Raw genomic sequence first — 7,313 nt, 5'->3', positions numbered from 1 at the left:
TTTTGAAGGACAAGTGGAAGGAATGATTTTGAAAGAAATAAAGACATTAAAGAATAGTTCTTGGAATCATGTATGACTGATAGAAACTAGTAAATCTGGCTAGAATTCTGTTTTGGTGCTAGGTAAAAAGGCAACTCTGAAATGACATCTTAATTCAGATTAATATGGTGGGTTAGGGTAACACATAATCTGTCACTCTAATTTCTTTAATCCATTAACCCTTGCATATCCCATCAACTTCAGATTAAATTTAATATTTTAAATGACATTTTTATCCTTGAGGAGGTAAGATCTGCCTTATGATTTGAATAGGTTGTCTAAGGAATGTGATTTAAAGAGCATAGGGTATTACTTTTACCACCAACTGCACAAAATCTAATTTTTTCAGATTCCTTATTATGAATTTTCTTTTAAAGTGTAAATACTTGTATTTCCAAGTTCTGTTCCAAGGCGATTCAAAAGCAATGCGTCTAAAACTCATCTTCTTCCTCAACAAACTACCACTTCCTCCTCTATTGACTATCTCCCGAGCGTCTTTGAAGTGTACCTTCTCTCTAGCTCTACTCTATTGCTTTTAAATCCTCGTTCTTTTCAACTGCATCAGCTGGTCTCCTCGCCTATAGTCTCGGCTGCCTCCACTTCACCATTCATAGGCCACCAGATTGAACTTCCTAAAATGTAAATCTGATCATGCCATGCCTTGCCTTGTAATCCTTCAGGGGCTCCTCATCTGCTATGGCAGTGGTATCTACACCTGATGAACCATCAGAATTACTACGGAGTTTTCAAATGTATAAATCTTAGAGCATGACAACATACATACTGAGTTGGACTATCTGATGCACACACACATATATATACACATATGCATACATACACACACACATACATCTATACTTTTAAAGCTCTAGAGATTTGGAAACAACTATCCTACACAAGTCACTTCATTGAATTTTAACCTGCAACTCCTCTACATGCTAATTAAAGTTCCGTTAACCCAGTGGAATCTTTCATGCTTTGAAGTCTTTGCACATGCCTGGAACAACTTTCCTTCCTTTCCCCAATCCACTGGAGGCACTCCTACTTACTTCTCTAGACTCAGCTGCTTTTTTCAGAATTTATGGCTGATACTCTCAAAATTAGGCACTCCTTCCTCTCTGCCCCCGGAGTATCTTGTCCATACTCTAATAACATCGCCTGCCTATGGAGCTGTTTTTCCCTTGCTTCCCCAAAAGTCTGTGAGCTACTAGAGGGTAAAAAGTATGTCTTGTATATCTTGGAGCCTTTGCATCTCTGTCTTCCTTCCTTTCACCCTTTTTCTCTCCATGTTCCCGGATGTCACACAAGGATTAGTGTATAGAAAGTGCCGAATAAGTGTTCCTAGAAGCATGTGGAGAAAGGAAAATAGATGAATAGAAATCCTGTTGAGATGATGCCTTGGAAGATAGGAAGATAGTGAATTATTAAGTTAACTTTTCTGCTGACAGAGAAATTTATAGCACTTGAAATCTGGAAAGAGTGAAGCATAAGAATAGTTTAGAAGGTATTTATGAAATGGAGAGGTTTTATTTGAGGGACACAAGGTTGAAACCAGATTTTGGATCCACAACCAAATAAAACAAAATTAATGGATTTCACATATTTGTGTATACACATTTATATATATACATATATTTTTAATAGGGAAAACAAAATGAAGTGGGTAACTGTTTATTTCTCCAAGTAAGATAATAAAAAACAAAACCTATTATCTACCATCACCATATTTTCGTAAAAAAAAGGCTATTTCTATACCCAAAAACGTAGGAAAGGTAAATATCAGATAGACTATTTTTGAGTAAATATAGTTGTGTAAAAAATATGTAAATATTATCTTTGTTTTTCCTTTTTTTCTGTAGACAAGAGAAAAACTTCATAGATCAGGAATGATCTTCAGACAGAATTTTGGGATAGGCAGAAAGGCTTTACAAACTTCCTTTATATCCAAAGCAGGAATCTGACATTATCTCCTCAAGATGAAATAACCTTGAGTGGCTTGACATTTGCACAATGGCTTTCTTTTTGATCTGTCTGTAGTTCCAACTAATTACTTGAAAATACCTCTGCTATTTCCCTGCATCCTTCTGCCTATATTATTTTATGACAGTCTAATAAGAACTCAGCTTTCCTGACTGACCATATGTAAAATTAGATAAATTGTAATATCCTAATGGAAATGCTAACTTTATGTTGGAAAGTCAGGGTAGAGTTTTGGGGTTGTGTAAGATCAAAGAGGAAATAAGACACAAGCTATAAACCTTACCTTCTTGCTTCTCTAGTTAGAGGATTATGGGTTCTCATGAGACAGGACGGAGCTGAATTGAGGGGAGAAAAACTGAAACCATAATGTTGGGTCTTATAAACTCAGTGCAAAATTTCACTTCCTTGAATTAGGCTAAGGCTGAAATCATATGATGTGCCAATAAAATTGCCCAAGTTTCTGTAAGCAAATATATCATTTAGGGGTTGTTTTTGGCTGCATGTAACAGAAACCCAACTGCAGTGACAAGAGGTAACTCAATGACAGTGACAAGATGTCCAGCTTACTTCTGGACAATTGAAGTTCAAGTGTGGTTCAAATCTGTCTGTCACAGTGGCTCCACAATTTCATCAGTGCACAGGCTCTTTTGGATTGGCAATTCCATCCTCTTGATCGTCTATACTTTAGGTGGTTGGTCCACCTCTGTCTCTCATTTGTGTTCTAGCTAGGAAGAAGAAGGAAACAATAAGAAGGAAAGAGTAGTGTGTATATCAGGAAAGCCAAAAGTTGCCCAGAAATCCTCCACTGACTCATTTTTATATCCCATTGTCCAGAACTGTGTCAAATGGCCATCCTTGGATGCAAAAGAAGTTGTGAAATTAAAATTTTTGCTTCGGCACCTTACTGCCCCACATGCTGTTAGTAAGAATGAAGGGAAAAAAGGGTATTAAGTGGACAGCTAGCAAGGTCTGCCACATCACCCAATAGCATTAGGCTTCATTTTTCCTTAAAAGCCCAAAGAATTTCTGATGCAAGAATATAACTCTGCACTCTCACATGAAATATAGTGTCCCTTATATACAGAGAGTCATCAGAGAGGACAAATTTCTTCTTATTCTCTCTTTTCTAGGTCTGTTTGCTACATTCCCCATAATAATTTAGGGTAAAAATCCCCAAATCTCAGAGTCATATTTGACCCTTCTCCATTGTTCCCCTCACATTTAATCAACTGTCATATTTGGTACAATTTGCCCCTTTTCTATTGCTTTTTCCCCCTCTGTTTATTTTCCACTTGCTACTATGCTGTGTAGGTGCTTATCTCTTTCCTTAGTTTTTATAAAGGTCTCTTGACTAAATTATCAACATCCCTTCTTGGCCCTCTGAGGTCCACCCTGTACGTTTTGGTTTGAGTCAATCATCTTGAACATTGGCATTCATTATACTACATATCTTTTCAAAATCTTTGGTGGCTTTCTATTGCCTATCAGTTAGACAAGTCATCATGAAACTAATTGCTTGGTGAACTTAAATTAAGGGTGGTCCCTGTAAAAACTCCAACATTCTCTCTATCTTCCAGTGGTTCTTCAAGACTGAATATAAACGTATATTGTGAAGCTACTTCTAATGTGCCCAGACAGAATAAAGCACTTTCAATGGAAAAAAAATTGAGTTAGTTAGGACTAAGAAAACTGTGTTTTGAGATAAATAATAACCATGTTTACCTAAAAAGTAATCAAAGTCTGCATAAACCTGATGATAACAGTGCAGCACAAATATGGTCTTGTCAAATATCCTTAATGAATAGTGAAGTAAACTCTTCCAGATATGGCTGGTTACATAATGGTCTCAGCTCTTGACTTAGTCTTCTGTCTCTTTATTCTTTTCTTTTCAACAACCAACTAATGTACAATACTGATACTCTCCTTCTAAGCAACTTCTGTTACTGTTGATTTTTTTTTTTTTTTTTGGCCTCTGCAATTTTCAAGTTGCATACCCTTTTCTGGAACAGTTCACCTTTTGCTTACTTTGTTGTGCTGCACTCTGCATTTTCTCCCAAGCCCTTTATTTTTGGCTTTCTGGTTTTCTAAGGTAGTGTCTTTAAAAGCAAACGTTTTTAACTAACACCTACAGTAAAAACAACACACACACACACACACACACACACAAATACTTGACATATAACCTACTACTAAATCCACCTGCAATGCATTTGAGCCTATGAAAGCCTTCAGTCTATGATTGTACTCAAAAGAGAAGTTAATGTAAAGTGTACAAAATAGTTATAATGCAAAAAAGCTAAACATAATGGGGTATGTGGCCTGTTTCTTCTATTGAATGTATACATATTTACACAGAATCAATTGGTATTTGTCTCTATTTTCTAAGTGGGGAAGATTAAATGTAGAGAATTGTAAGTCAAATCATACCAAGAACACAAAGTACACAGGTAGTAATGAATTATAATCAGTTCAAAAGAGAGACTAATAATTTGTGCAAGAAAGACGATTAGCTGAATATCCTAATAGGAAATTTGACTGGATAGGTTCCATACTTTATTTCTTGGGAGATAAAAATCTCTAAATGATCCTATAGCTTATAATGAGATATAAAATGGCATGTATAAACTTCCAATAATGCTAACACACACATCAATTTGGGAAAAAGCATTGAGTTATAGGAAATTATAATCTATGTGAAAGACTTGGACTTAAAAACTTCCATTGATGTAACAAGAAATGCATAATTATTATTGGCCAACTTGATGAGCATTGGCTCAAGTCTGAATCATTTAGGACAAAGTAGCTCATGCTTATGCCACAACCAAGGTTTATATGGTCAACAACACAGTTCCTGTAACCTCAGCCAGTTGAGACAATATTCTCTAATTTTTAAAAGGAATTAATTACTATTAATGTAACCTTAGAAAGATATGAAGAAAATATAGAAATATTAATTTAAATTAATAATTTTTGTTACAGCTTTCTTTTTTTAAAAATATGTTTTGACTCATTGTGAAAATTTCTGCCTAGTTTTAGAGTACTTGAAGCTTATTATATGGAATTTTATTGAACTGTTTAGAAGAATTTGACTAAGATTCTAATCAATGTTTAAATGGTTGGATCTGATTTATTAAATTTACAAGTTTTGGTTTATTAGCTGTTTAAATGGTGTACAAATATTTAGAGAAATTGCATTTGTTAGAGTTGTATGTTTAATAAATTGGGCATTAAACAAAGAATAAATAGCAATGAACATTATATTTCATGCACCAACATCTCAGGCAGAAAAAAATTAGAAATGCCTCGTATGGTGCTACACCCATGGTGGATACTCAATGACTTTTTTCAGAAAGTTACCTGGCTTTTTCCAGGTAACTTTTTTTTTTTTTTTTGTGAGGAAGATCAGCCCCGAGCTAACATCCATGTCAATCCTCCTCTTTTTTTTGCTGAGGAAGACCGGCCCTGAGCTAACATTTATTGCCAATCCTCCTCCTCTTTTTTCCCCCTTTTACTTCCCAAAGCCCCACTAGATAGTTGTATGTCATAGTTGCATATCCTTCTAGTTGCTGTATGTGGGACTCTGCCTCAGCATGGCTGGACAAGCAGTGTGTCAGTGTGCGCCCCAGATCCGAACCCCGGGCACCAGTAGCAGAGCGTGCGCACTTAACCGCTAAGCCATGGGGCCGGCCCCTCCAGGTAACTTTTTATCCCACATTTTCTCCTATATTTTATTTTTCTCCCATATTTTCTTCTCATATACCAGTCGCTGCCTGAGATATGGTTTCTGTGTCTTCCAGCCCCTGCTACTCTTCACATTAAATTGAGGATTCTCTAAGAAGAATACAGGAATTGTAAGTCAAGGTTAACTTGCAGGCAACCTACCAGCTCCACCAAACTTGGCCTGTAGAAAGCTTGATGTTCTTAGGGATATTTTAGCAAGTCATGTTGTAATTAACCTAAGCTATCATACAACTAAAAGTTTCTGGGGCTTCCACCGTGTCTTCAAAGGTTGAGGAACAACACATTGTTTATGCAACCCAATCTGACCACGTTCCTCCATGATTATCACAGCTCTAAACTCTTCAGTTTAGGTACTAATTATATACTGAAAATGCAGGAACACTCTTGTGTGGTGGAAGTTCCCATTAGGATCACTTAATCTGGAGTGATTTATGTTCGAAAGGACCCCAATATATGGAAGTGACTGTGGTAATGGCAGTAAGCAGTTGAAGCAGTGGAAGGAAGAATATCTTAGTGATTTTTCTGTGGTAATACGAAGATGTAAATAATTGCATTTTGCTCTGTTCTATGTTAAGGATAATGGCTTTGACCACTATTGCTTTAAGCTGGCTCACCATTGTAAGTCTGAGACTAAAGAGTTCCTTAGCTATGTGGCAGCTGACCTGGATCCAGCATCCTATATAGCTTGTGTATTTTAGACCAGTGAACATGTAGCCTGACACAGATTGCTATTCTGACTTTAAGTGCGTTTTCATATCATCTTTTGGAAGAAAGTTATAAAATATCAAAGACAGGTAACATACTAATTTTATTCTCTTGACTTCCAAGTCTGGTCTAGCCCCACCTCACCATGATATTTTTATCCTGATGCAGAAAATTGCAGCTTTCTACTTCAAGTTACTCTCAAGTCTATGCTGACTGCCTCTTGTTCCTGATACTGATGTACTAGAGATCCCCTATTCTCGGTACCCTTGTTTTGCCGACTCAAATAAATTCCTACATGATGTGGTTGAAGGAAAGAGCTCCCGAGGAGATTGCGTCTAGGAAAATATGACCACTCTCATTCCCAATTTTCATCTTTAAAGATGACATTAACTCTGAAATGTTTGGAATTTTTGCTCAAGCATAGATAACTTCTAGTTCTTGGCTAGAAAATAATAACAGTGACGATGATAATAATAATAATAATAATGACAATCCTATAAGAGATGATCTAGTACACTGGTTAAGCCTTAGAGCCAGAAAATCTATGTTAAATCTCACTATTTACTAACTGTATGACCTTGGGCAAGTTAAGTAGGCTCTATTTGCTTTTATTTAAAATCTGTAAAATAGGGGTAATAGTACCTATGTTACAAGAGTGTTGTGGAAATTACATGAGCGTGAAAAACTGCCTGATACATGGTGTTTAGTAAGTGTTAGCTATTATTAAAAGCTACTGGAGATGGTCATAGGATGTTACAGGTTACAAATTAACTGTTTTATTTTAGGCAATTTAAATTCTTCTGTAGAAGCAGGATTAAAAAAGATTTGGATAATCTGTTATCCGAATG

This window comes from Diceros bicornis, chromosome 17, assembly GCF_020826845.1.
Source record: "Diceros bicornis minor isolate mBicDic1 chromosome 17, mDicBic1.mat.cur, whole genome shotgun sequence".
Taxonomy (NCBI): Eukaryota; Metazoa; Chordata; class Mammalia; order Perissodactyla; family Rhinocerotidae; genus Diceros; species Diceros bicornis.
Note: the sequence above shows the minus strand (reverse complement) of the source record.